We start from the raw sequence: 12,920 nt of genomic DNA on the forward strand, positions 1-12,920 counted from the left end.
AAACTGCTTTACAGTTCATATGGAACCAAAAAAGAGCCCGCATTGTCAAGACAATCCTAAGTCAAAAGGACAAAGCTGGAGGCATCATGCTACCTGACTTCAAACTATACTATAAGGCTACAGTAACCAAAACAGCATGGTACTGGTACCAAAACAGAGATACAGACCAATGGAACAGAACAGAGTCCTCGGAATAATACCACACATCTACAGCCATCTGATCTTTGACAAACCTGAGAGAAACAAGAAATGGGGAAAGGATTCCTATTTAATAAATGGTGCTGGGAAAATGGCTAGCCATAAGTAGAAAGCTGAAACTGGATCCTTTCTTACTCCTTATACGAAGATTAATTCAAGATGGATTAGAGACTTAAATGTTAGACCTAATACCATAAAACCCTAGAAGAAAATCTAGGTAGTACCATTCAGGACATAGGCATGGGCAAGGACTTCATGTCTAAAACACAAAAGCAACGGCAACAAAAGCCAAAATTCACAAATGGATCTCATTAAACTAAAGAGCTTCTGCACAGCAAAAGAAACTACCATCAGAGTGAACAGGCAACCTACAGAATGAGAGAAAATTTTTGCAATCTACTCATCTGAGAAAGGGCTGATATCCAGAATCTACAAAGAACTCAAACAAATTTACAAGAAAAAAACAACAAACCCCATCAAAAAGTGGGCAAAGGACATGAACAGACATTTCTCAAAGAAGACATTCATACAGCTAACAGACACATGAAAAAATGCTCATCATCACTCGCCATCAGAGAATGCAAATCAAAACCACAATGAGATACCATCTTACACCAGTTAGAATGGCAATCATTAAAAAGTCAGGAACAACAGTGTTGGAGAGAATGTGGAGAAATAGGAACACTTTTACACTGTTGGTGGGAATGTAAACTAGTTCAACCATTATGGAAAACAGTATGGCAATTCCTCAAGGATCTAGAACTAGATGTACCATATGACCCAGCCATCCCACTACTGGGTATATACCCAAAGGATTATAAATTATTCTACTACAATAATACATGCACATGTATGTTTATTGTGGCACTATTCACAATAGCAAAGACTTGGAATCAACCCAAATGTCCATCTGTGACAGACTGGATTAAGAAAATGTGGCACATATACACCATGGAATACTATGCAGCCATAAAAAAGGATGAGTTTGCGTCCTTTGTAGGGACATGGATGCAGCTGGAAACCATCATTCTTAGCAAACTATCACAAGAAGAGAAAACCAAACACCGCATGTTCTCACTATAGGTGGGAACTGAACAATGAGGAAACTTGGACTCGGAAGGGGAACATCACACACTGGAGCCTATCATGGGGAGGGAGGAGGGGGGAGGAGGGAGGGATTGCATTGGGGAGTTATACATGATATAAATGATGACTTGATGGGTGCTGACGAGTTGATGGGTGCAGCACACCAAGATGGCACAAGTATACATATGTAACAAACCTGCACGTTATGCACATGTACCCTAGAACTTAAAGTATAAAAAAAAAAAAAAAAAGGTTCTGAAAATACTACATGCATTTATGCAGATGTATCCTATACATACCTATATATTTGGGAATGTGACTAAAGGTCAACAATTTGAATATAAATCGTAACGTGCATGTCCCACATTATTTATTTCAAAGTTCCTTAAGGGTTTAAAATCGCCATAATAAAAACCTGCAGAACTACTGAGAGGTGACAATGTGCTAGCAGCCCTGACTCTCAGCACCTCCTGGGCCTCGATGTCCATTCTGGCTGTGCTTGAGGAACCCTTCAGCCCGCCACTGCACTGTGGTAGCCTCTCTCCGGGCTGGCCGGGGCGGGAGCCGGCTCCCTCTGCTTGCAGGGAGGTGTGGAGGGAGAGGCGCGGGCGGAACCGGGGCTGCGCTTTGCGTCGCTCACAGTTCAGCGCGAGTTCCGGCGGGCGCTGGCGCGGCGGGCCCCGCACTGGGAGCGGCCGCCGGCCCAGGTCAGTGAGGGGCTTGGCAACCGCACCAGCAGCTGCGGTGGGTGCGCTGAGTTCCCCAGCAGTGCCGGCCTGCCGGCGCTGCGCTCGAGTTCTCCCAGGACCTCAGCTGCTTCCCTGCGGGGCACGGCTCGGGATCGTGGACCTGCAGCCCGCCATGCCCGAACTCCCACCCTAAGGTAGGCTCCCGCGCGGTCCGAACCTCCCAGACCAGCACTGCCCCCTGCTCCGCGGCACTGGGTCCCATCAACCGCCCAGGGGCTGAAGAGTGGGGGTGCATGGCGCCAGACTGGCAGGCAGGTCCGCCCAGGGCCCTACTCCAGGACCTGCTAGGTGAAGCCAGCTGGGCTCCTGAGTTTAGTGGGGACTTGGAGAACTTTTATGTCTAGCTAAGGGATCGTAAATGCACCAATCAGCGCTCTATGTCTAGCTCGGGGATTGTAAAGGCACCAATCAGCACTCTGTCAAAACGGGCCAATCAGCTGTCTGTAAAATGGACCAATCAGTTCTTTGTAAAATGGACCAATCAGCTCTCTGTAAAATGGACCAAACAGCAGGATGTGGGTGGGGCCATATAAGGAAATAAAAAGCAGGCTGCCCCAGCTAGTGGCAATCAGGTAGGATCCCTTGTTGGAGTAGGAGAGGTTTGTTGCTCTGTTATAAATCTTGCTGCTCCTATGGGCTGTAACGTTCGCTGGGAAGGATTGAAGCTTGACTCTGATACCAGCCAAACTAGGAACCCACCGGGAAGAATGAATAATTCCAGACATGCTGTCTTTAAGAGGTGTAACACTCACCTGAAGGTCTGCAGCTTCATTCCTGTCAGTGAGACCACGAACCCCCCATAAGGAAGAAGCTCCAGGCACATCTGAACGTCTGAAAGAACAAACTCCGGGCACACCATCTTTAAGAACTAAAACACTGACTTCGAGGGTCTGCAGTTTCATTCTTGAAGTCAGCGAGACCAAGAACACACCAATTCTGGATAAACTACTAACATTAAAACCACATGAATTTTAGTGGTTTAATTGGAATATCTTGGAGCTGTGTGTGTTATACCAAATTCACAACTTTTATACTCTAGTTCAGTCATAGACTTTTACTGTTTGAGTTTGAACAAAAATGGGTAAGTTATTGGGAAAGGTGCAGTGACCTTAATGCTGAACAGCATGTAATATTTAGGGAAGTCAGTTTGATGAAGAAGGCCTGGAATTGTCAGTTAGAACGCAGAAGAAAGGTAGACTTAACCCTAAACTGTGAAACAACCATGCATAGAATAGATGTGTTTAAACAGCTGATTACATGACAGACTCCAAAGAAGAGCAGCAGACTAAGAGTGGGGGCAGTCATAAGTCAGTTTGATGTTCTGCTGAACCTTCCTCAGTGTTAATTTCATCCACTCTGAACAGGCATCTCCAAAAACATTTTTCCTTCTATCATAGATGGCTTTCATTGTCTGCAGCTAATTTTTAGTGTTGCTATGCCCTTGATTAAGAAATGTGAAAGTAGAGATACCAAGAGGCACTGAGCTATCCAAACCCCATATAAACCCCTACTACCTCTCTTCTCTTATTCTTAGTTTCTCCTAATGTACTGCTTATTTCATATTTTATGGCTTTATAGCTATGCAGAGTCCCTCCAAATCACCTTCACACATCCACTCTCTGGTCATCTTTCATAGCTTAGGGTTAAGTCGACGTTTCCCTGATTCTGACAATCCTTGGCCTCCTTGATCAAATTGACTATCCCTGAATGTTACACAATTCAGTATTAAAGTTGTTCTGCTTTTTCACTAAGACTTTTCCAAGCAGGGTACAAATAAGAGCCCTCCGTGCCCTTCTAGACTGATGCTTTGCTTTTGGGAATCTTCTGTTTCAGAAAGGTAAGTGGGACTGAAAAAATGAACACAAGGCAGTAGTACAGAAAAATGAGCAGGGATAAGAGAAAGGAGAGGAGGCTGACAGCATTCATCTGGTTGCAGAGGGGCTTGTACTTGAGGCCTGGCTTGTTGAGGATCATCTCAAGCTGCCTTCAGTTGAAGTTGGACACCCCGATGGACCTGGTCAATCCTGAAACTTTACACTTCTCCATGGCCTGGGGAGAAAAGGATAGTGAAAAATTATTTGTGGAATTGGCTGCAGATCAAGATAAATACAAGGTAGAACCGTAAAAGCAACAACTCTCAGGATATGACAAACTACCTAGCAGTGATTGTCAAGAAGAGAAAAATTAAAACACATAATTGGGGAATAAGATAGAACAAGAGTAAGAATTTCTGTTTACTCCTTAGGAAACTGAAGGGATTAATGCACAACAAAGGAAAGAGGTCCCTGTCATCTTTCTTCCCCAATTCTTATCCTCCCCTGTCACCTGTTGAATTCCTGTGATGGGTTTTATTCCCCACAACTCAGTAAAGCCACGTTTGAAAGCTCCTAAATTTCTGGATGAATGGTGCATTTCACATTCCCACACATGGAAGACGGAAACCAGATGTCTCCTATCTCATCTTTTGTATTTATGTCCTCAGCTCGTAGCACTGACATCCCACGTGGCACAGAGATCCAGTGTGTCAAATAGTACCTCTCCATTTTCATCTTTTGGGATCAGCTCCTCACCTGACTGAAGTAGAAACAGCTTAGTAATGTCACAAATCAAGTGCTCCACACATAGCCATGCTCCCAGATACATTTAAGGACACTAATCCTCCATGAGGTAGGTGAAGCAATGCCCCAGAGAGTGATATGTACAAAGTGTTACATATGATGGTATAAGGGATGTCTTCAGGAGACGGGCTCTCTCTAATCTTTTACAACTATTGTATGTATAAATAAATGCCATCTTTCTGGTTCCTAATAGTGTCATCATTGACTTACATTACTTTCTTCTGCTCCTATAATTTTCTCTGTGGCAGTGCCTCTCTTCAACAGTAAAAGACCTTGATATCCGGAATAATGGGTTGTACTTTTGACCCAGGTGCCACTATCATAGTTCTTTATCTCCCTGATGATGTGCTGTTCCATGGACAGGACCATGAGCCAATATGGTCAATGGAGGTGCGTTTCAAGGCTAGTTTGGAAGTTGGGAGATCCACAGGAGCTCTCTTATGGTAATGACCATGAGCCTGAAAGTGCTCCAAGCCATAATTGTCACCAATGGAAAAGGTTGGACAAATTTTTTTTAAAAAAACGTTTTGTAATAAAGTACAGAGAAGGATGGAGAAAGCACATATTTTTAGAGATTTTATTAAATTCTTAATGTAGCCATGACTTTGACTTCCCATTTTCAAATCTAATACATTCTTGCATTAAATAGCCTGAGTAGTTTTCTGTAACTTTAAATCAAAGGTTATGAATGACACAAGAATTCATGGTTAAGCAAAGATAGAAACTCCAGTGTGAAAGGAGAGGGAGCAGAAACAACAAGGTTTCCCAAGTCTACGTGAAAGTTTGTAGTTTAAGACGCAACCGGCCTGAATTCCGCCATATCTGTTTACCCTTGAAAAGAAGAGTGAGGATGGAAACTCATTGTGCACCATGTGTGCAGCAGCTTTTCTGGACACCACAGTTTCATGAAACTGTGTGAACATCCCAAGAGGTGAACTCAGGAGTCATAACTACGACCTTGCGCATTCAAGGAGATGACTGTCATTGCCTCAAGTTTTTGAGGCAGGGGCTTTGCGGATTCTGCACACTCTTGTGGTCCTGTATCAGAGAAGTAGGGATTCAAAATTTGTTTAGTAGAAAGGGAATTAGAGTTATGTTTAGGGTTCTTCTTCCGTGTTATAATCCCTATATCTTCCTAAGAAAACATTTAGTTCAACTATCCATATAAACAATGTCCATGCTGAGAACAGAAGTGAAATTAATTTTATCACACGAGTTACATACCTTTAGAGACACTGGAAAATGAATAAGATAGAGGTCAACAAAGTCCAGTGGAAGATTTTTCCGTGCCCTTTCCAAGGTTCATCAGACCAACTCTGGTTGATGGGAAGTGCACCAAAGGTGCAGAGGTTAGAGAAGGGAAGTTGTGTTGAACGAAAACTTGAGCCAATTTTTATGAGTTTGCTCCACCTAATATTTAGACATTTGCTCCAGCTAATATTTTCCAGTACTTCAAAATCGATAACAAGAGGCAAAACTATTCTCTCTTCTTGTGATGCCTTTTGTTCTGTCATCATATCCTGATGAACTTTATTATATGCTGGATATATAGGTAGTACATATACTGGTGATAGAATGAAATTACTCAAAAAGTAAAAATTCTTATCAAGTAATAATCATGCCCATTATCTAAATTATCTTTGGTATGTTTTATAACTATTTTAGTAATGTAATTCTTTTATCCTTTCAGCTCCATGGGCAAGAATAAGTATATGTGGTTCAGAAACAGAGGAGGCAAGCAAAGTTTTTAATATACCAACTTGGGCTGGACACAATTTAAGATATTGGAGGTATCATTATTTAATACTCACAGAGGTCACTTATATTGCTTTCTCTCTCTCTGATCAAAATGATAATAACAACTCAGAATCATAACAAATGTAAGAAATTCACCCAGGAGGTAAGAATATCATTAGGGTTTTCTCTGATTCTATAGTCCACGTCAAACCATATTAATCTGTGCTGAGCTCAAGAAAGTAAAGGGACATTGAAGTGAAATTTGAGTACAAAGACATCATTTCCTGCCTTCAATTTTAGTTTTCATACATGAATATTTGTGAATAAATTGAAATGAATAAGCACAATTCACTCACAACTACTGATCCAGTCACAGAATTGTCATCTCCACACAATCACATTAAATACCTGGGCAAACAAGCTCATCAGAGGCACAGTACATTTGAAGTATAGAATATGTCTTCTCTCTTCACACTGCCATCTAAACTCTTGCTTCGGATGGTCATTCCAACCTGCTCCTCATTATTGCTTCTACTGTCAATTTGGTGACCTCTGTAGCTCTATTCCAAGGAACCTGGAGGAGCAACTAAAAGTAGTTAGTATTTGCTGATTGATGTGCTTGGGAGGTAGTTCAGGTACAAGCATTGACATAAATGAGCTTTTCCTCCTATCTTGGATCAGTTCTCCATGCAAGATCACAAGCCCATCCCAGTCTGCCTGGATCTTTCCTGGTTGGTAACGAAGATTGGGCATCCCAGGAACTTCTTCATTCCGAGAAAATCACTGGTTGACCACTGGCCTGAAAGTTCCCAAGAATACATCCAGTTTTAGAAATTTGCTGTAAAAATCAACAGGACTCAACCTACAGTTATAGATACAATCTTAATGAGTTTTAATGTAGTGAAATTAACACAAGAAAGAAGGCACATGGAAGGAATTATGAAGGAATACAGTGCAAGCTCCTGTGATTCCTGTCTCATGATCTTGCATGGAACACACTGACTTCCTCCAGCATCATATTTTGACGATATATGGAAAATGTTGTCTACAAGAGTTGCTCCCTACATACTCCATTCCTAAGATTTTCACTGGTTGCTGGTTACATTGACCCATTCTACCTAACACAGACAAAAAGTCCAGTCTCCCGAAGGAAAGCAGGTGCACACAAGCCCCACAGTTTGCACAAGCAGTTACTTACAGCCACCATCTTTATCAATTAGGAAATAGCGAGAAAACCACCTTCTCAGATACCAGCCAGGTCCATTTTGGAAACAGGCACATCTATGGAGAGCAGTCTATTATGTTAATTCTCTTCTACACAGCCATTAGTCATTCTGCCTGCATGACAGAACTAAATACTAGGAGTAAAGATGTAGACTTTAAGGATGTTGATTTATAGATTAAAAAATAGACTGCAGACAGTAAGAGATTGAAGTGGGTTTCAGATCCAAAGTTAAAGTCAACTCTTTTAGGAAAAAAAATCAAATTGCAGTGAAATTTACAATTATTGACTTATGTAACAAATTTGGGAGCATATTCGAATGTATATATTTTAAATGCAGAAACATAAATAACACAAAATATTTTCCCTGTTTAAAAGTATTTCAGAAGCTTTCTTTTTTCCCATGAAATTACAAAAAGTTAAATACTGGGAGTCACGGCCGTGTCCTCATAGCATTCTTGATCTTTTCTTTGCTATGTGAGCATTCAAAGGCCTATCAAGGCTGGAGCTTCAGGGGTGTCCCCATCCTTACATCCTCTCCTTGCTTATCTATATTACAAAGTAAACCATCCCTGTCCACGGTCTTCAAAATATATTTGTAAGTCCTTACAACTTACAGTTGAAAAAGTGAAGCACAAATTTGGTGTAACTAGTCCCTATTCACGCACTTTGTAGTGACAGGACAGTCTTGGGATACAAGTGTTCTCCCATTGTAGAAATAGTTCAGTCTAGAAAATAAACTCTGAATTTTGTTCACTTGCGTGTCAGAGGACCAACTTACCATTTTCATACAATCCGATACACACTAACGAGGACCAAGAATTTAGACTTTCTTTTTTTTTAATTATACTTTAAGTTCTAGGGTACATGTGCATAACGTTTATATCATGTATAACTCCCCAATGCAATCCCTCCCTCCTCCCTCCCCCTCCCCATGATAGGCCCCAGTGTGTGATGTTCCCCTTCCTGAGTCCAAGTGATCTCATTGTTCAGTTCCCACTATGAGTGAGAACATGCGGTGTTTGGTTTTCTCTTCTTGTGATAGTTTGCTAAGAATGATGGTTTCCAGCTGCATCCATGTCCCTACAAAGGACGCAAACTCATCCTTTTTTATGGCTGCATAGTATTCCATGGTGTATATATGCCACATTTTCTTAATCCAGTCTGTCACAGATGGACATTTGGGTTGATTCCAAGTCTTTGCTATTGTGAATAGTGCCGCAATAAACATACGTCTGCATGTGTCTTTGTAGTAGAGTAATTTATAATCCTTTGGGTATATACCCAGTAGTGGGATGGCTGGGTCATATGGTACATCTAGTTCTAGATCCTTGAGGAATCGCCATACTGTTTTCCATAATGGTTGAACTAGTTTACAATCCCACCAACAGTGTAAAAGTGTTCCTATTTCTCCACATCCTTTCCAACATCTATTGTTTCCTGACTTCTTAATGATTGCCATTCTAACTGGTGTGAGATGGTATCTCATTGTGGTTTTGATTTGCATTTCTCTGATGGCGAGTGATGACGAGCATTTTTTCATGTGTCTGTTGGCTGTATGGATGTCTTCTTTTGAGAAATGTCTGTTCATATCCTTTCCCCACTTTTTGATGGGGTTGTTTGTTTTTTTCTTGTATATCTGTTTGAGTTCTTTGTAGATTCTGGATATTAGCCCTTTGTCAGATGAGTAGGTTGCAAAAATTTTCTCCCATTCTGTAGGTTGCCTGTTCACTCTGATGGTAGTTTCTTTTGCTGTGCAAAAGCTCTTTAGTTTAATTAGATCCCATTTGTCAATTTTGGCTTTTGCTGCCGTTGCTTTTGGTGTTTTAGACATGAAGTCCTTGCCCATGCCTATGTCCTGAATGGTACTACCTAGATTTTCTTCTAGGGTTTTTGTGGTATTAGGTCTAACATTTAAGTCTCTAATCCATCTTGAATTAATTTTCGTATAAGGGGTAAGGAAAGGATCCAGTTTCAGCTTTCTACTTATGGCTAGCCAATTTTCCCAGCACCATTTATTAAATAGGGAATCCTTCCCCATTTCTTGTTTCTCTCAGGTTTGTCAAAGATCAGATGGCTGTAGATGTGTGGTATTATTTCTGAGGACTCTGTTCTGTTCCATTGGTCTATTTCTCTGTTGTGGTACCAGTACCATGCTGTTTTGGTTACTGTAGCCTTGTTGTATAGTTTGAAGTCAGGTAGCGTGACGCCTCCAGCTTTGTCCTTTTGACCTAGGATTGTCTTGGCAATGCGGGCTCTTTTTTGGTTCCATATGAACTGTAAAGCAGTTTTTTCCAATTCTGTGAAGAAAGTCATTGGTAGCTTGATGGGGATGGCATTGAATCTATAAATCACCTTGGGCAGTATGGCCATTTTCACGATATTGATTCTTCCTATCCATGAGCATGGTATGTTCTTCCATTTGTTTGTGTCCTCTTTGATTTCACTGAGCAGTGGTTTGTAGTTCTCCTTGACGAGGTTCTATTTTTTTTTTTCTGAAAATGAGGATATTTTTCCTTCCATGTAATTTTCCCAGAGGTGAGAACAGTACCTGGGAAATTCTCTTTAGTCCAGGTCTAATATTACCATGTGGTGCACAATATCACCCATCAGAACAGTGATACTCTCCAGATAGATTTCTTGCACCCCATCTCCATTAACTTTTGCCATAAAGATTTCTCTGGATCATGTCCTCTTAGAAGAAGAATATATTTATCTTACTATAGAAAGAAACAGAGAAACCACTCCCATTGCAATTAATACCTAAAAGAGGGGAGCAGAAAGGCAGTGTTCTTCCTACTGGGTTTCATGTATTCTAATAAGTTGTGAAATAAACATGAATGGAAGACAAAACAGTGCCCCAATAAGCAGTAGATGACACCTTGACCAGACTGCATTGCAGAACAAAGATTCACCTTTTCTCTTTGTACACAGAGCACAGCTCTACCCTAGGGAAACGGAGATCAGAACAGTCATGCAGAGCACAGAGGAACACAAATCAGCTTCCACCTATTCTAGCTTTGCTCCTTTGAACTCTCAACACTAAAAATATTATTATTACCTCTAGAGGTGCACCAGTGCCAAATCCCAGGACAGGCACAAGGTGACCATCATTTAGCTTCACACACTGATGTTTTGAATCCATTTCTGTCACTGGCCTAGCTAGAAAATATTGTTTCTTTCTTCTTCCCTCACATTATATGAGAACACTGGATGGGCAATGCCCATCTCTGCATACTGTTGAAAGGTTAACTAAAGGCGTATAAAATGAATTATGTACACAGGCATGAAGAAATCCAGTTGTGAGGTTACAAAAACACAAGCAAGAAAATAAAAACAGACACATGTGACTTAATGGAACTAATAAGCTTCTATAAAGCACTGTATATAATAGTGTGTGAGTTCCTTAGTTACAAACAGTCTATGTGCACTGGCTTTCCCAGATGTGAGTTATAGTAGTTTCATAGTTGGTGTGTGGTCAAGTTCACTGTCTCCTTGAGGTTGAAGTGGCAAGTGTCTTTTGAAGCTTCTCACATTCTCCTGTGATGCACACTTTTTAATTTTTAAGTTTTTCCTCAGTGTTTTACTTACTGAGTTGATGGATCAGGCTTCAGGCCAGTAGAGAAGGTATTCTGGGGTAGGCACTGTTTGTAGCTAAAGCAGGTAAGTAGGTGTAAAGCCCAATCATGGGCAGAGGTCCCGGCCTTGATGAAGGTGCCTAGGGGAACTCTCAGTTAGATGTGCTGAGGTTTCATCATGGTGAAGAATGGGAGCTTACTCAGCTCCCCTGCCAGGTCAGCAGGAAAGCTATGCCCATCCTAGCTTCACTCCAGTCCCAGGGTTCCAGTTGTTCAGGTCAGATAGGCACCTCTTCTCATCTCTAGAAATGTTGGTGTTCCAACTCGGGAAGAATTATGACTGCCTCTTGTGCAAGCCTGCATCTGGAGAGTGCTTCTCCTGTGGGGGTGCAATCATCATGAATTGTTCCAGGAAGGCTGTCTATAGGTGTATCCACTCTGTGTTCCTGTGGAAGTAGCCCCAGCTGTGGGCTTCAGTGGTGCACCAGCGGGGAAAAAGGACCGCTTCTCCAGGACCTTTCTCAGTCACAGAAGCTGCCTTCCCGTTGGGGTAAAGGTGCAGGCTTTTCCTACTGCACCCAGCTCTGCAATTGTTTGTCTGCTGTAAGAAACTTCCCAACAGGGGAAAGACCTGGGACTCAAGGGCTGCTGTTCAGGTTTTTCTGTCCCACTGGTGTTCCCTTATGGGGTACTCTCTTTCCTCTGGTCAAAATGAAACTTCCAGAGTGCTGGACTACGGTGATTGCTACTGCTCTTCTGGGCCTAGCCACCCAGTGGGGTCCCCAGACTCCAGGCTAGTGCTGGATTTGTTGGCAAAGGATCCATTGATGTGACCTGTCCTCAAGTCTCCAAGCAGTGGATACCAGCATCACCTCTGATTGAGATGGCAAGGGAGCAATGTAGTCTCCGAGACTCCTTAGATATAGATAAGCTTGGTGTGCTTGAATGCTGGTTACGTGAGCAGTGAAGTTGTCATGCGGACGGACTCAAGACCTCTAGTCGGCCTGGGTGTGGTACACAGTGGTAATAGCTGAGGTCATGCAGGTGTTTTCTCCTTCCTGGGAACAGTTCTATTTACTCTTCCTTGAGGTGCCATGTGGACTGTGTTGGTTGGTCTCCAGCTAGGAGGTGGCACTTGGAAAAGAGCACCATCTGGGGTGGTAGCAGGGGGATTTGAGCTTGCCCTGAGTTATCCAGGGAAAGTGGTTTCTCAGGCAATGAGGGATGGGATGGAGGCGGGAGCTATGAAGCTCCTAAAAGTGTATCTTTCTGTTAAGCTACCAGGGGGGTGGAGGGGTACCACCAATGAGTTCAGGGTTATGTGGGTCTGTACTCTGAGTCTCCTTGGATGAGGCAGGCTGCAACCCTTGTGAGGCCCAAAAGGTTGTTCTCAGGCTGCTGGGATAATGTTCCAGTGGGGAGTTTCACTGCCTCTGCTGCACAGCAGAATTCACAAAGGGAGTGGGAAGTAGTGGGTGGCAGTGAGTCTCACCCAGCACCCATGGAGTTGGCAAGGCAGTTTTTATTCCTTTCATTCCTGTAATGCTCTGCTAACAGTGCCAGATTTATATCCAGGCAATCTGTGCACAAAACTCAGACCAGCCCCAGGTCATCAGCTTTCCCATAGAGATAATAACCATGGCTTTCAGGCCACATCCCTCCAGGTCTGCCCACAAGGCTGGATACCCGGCTTCTGCACTCATGTCTGCAATGCACTTCCAGCTCTCCCATG

The 12,920-nt window shown here is 42.5% G+C and overlaps 1 pseudogene across 1 annotated transcript in view; it reads right to left on the reverse strand.

Moving 5' to 3' along the window:
• The window catches only part of LOC117083536, a 36,228-nt pseudogene that overhangs the window by 6,380 nt on the left and 16,928 nt on the right, over positions 1-12,920 (reverse strand). Inside the window, exons 4-5 of the transcript XR_004437115.1 lie at positions 4,530-4,607; positions 3,961-4,082 (exon numbers count right to left, since the gene is read on the reverse strand). The product of XR_004437115.1 is annotated as an aldo-keto reductase family 1 member C1-like (transcript). The remainder of the gene's footprint in view (positions 1-3,960; positions 4,083-4,529; positions 4,608-12,920) is intronic.

This window comes from Trachypithecus francoisi, unplaced genomic scaffold (genome assembly GCF_009764315.1).
Source record: "Trachypithecus francoisi isolate TF-2019V2 unplaced genomic scaffold, Tfra_2.0 Contig00378, whole genome shotgun sequence".
Lineage (NCBI taxonomy): Eukaryota > Metazoa > Chordata > Mammalia > Primates > Cercopithecidae > Trachypithecus > Trachypithecus francoisi.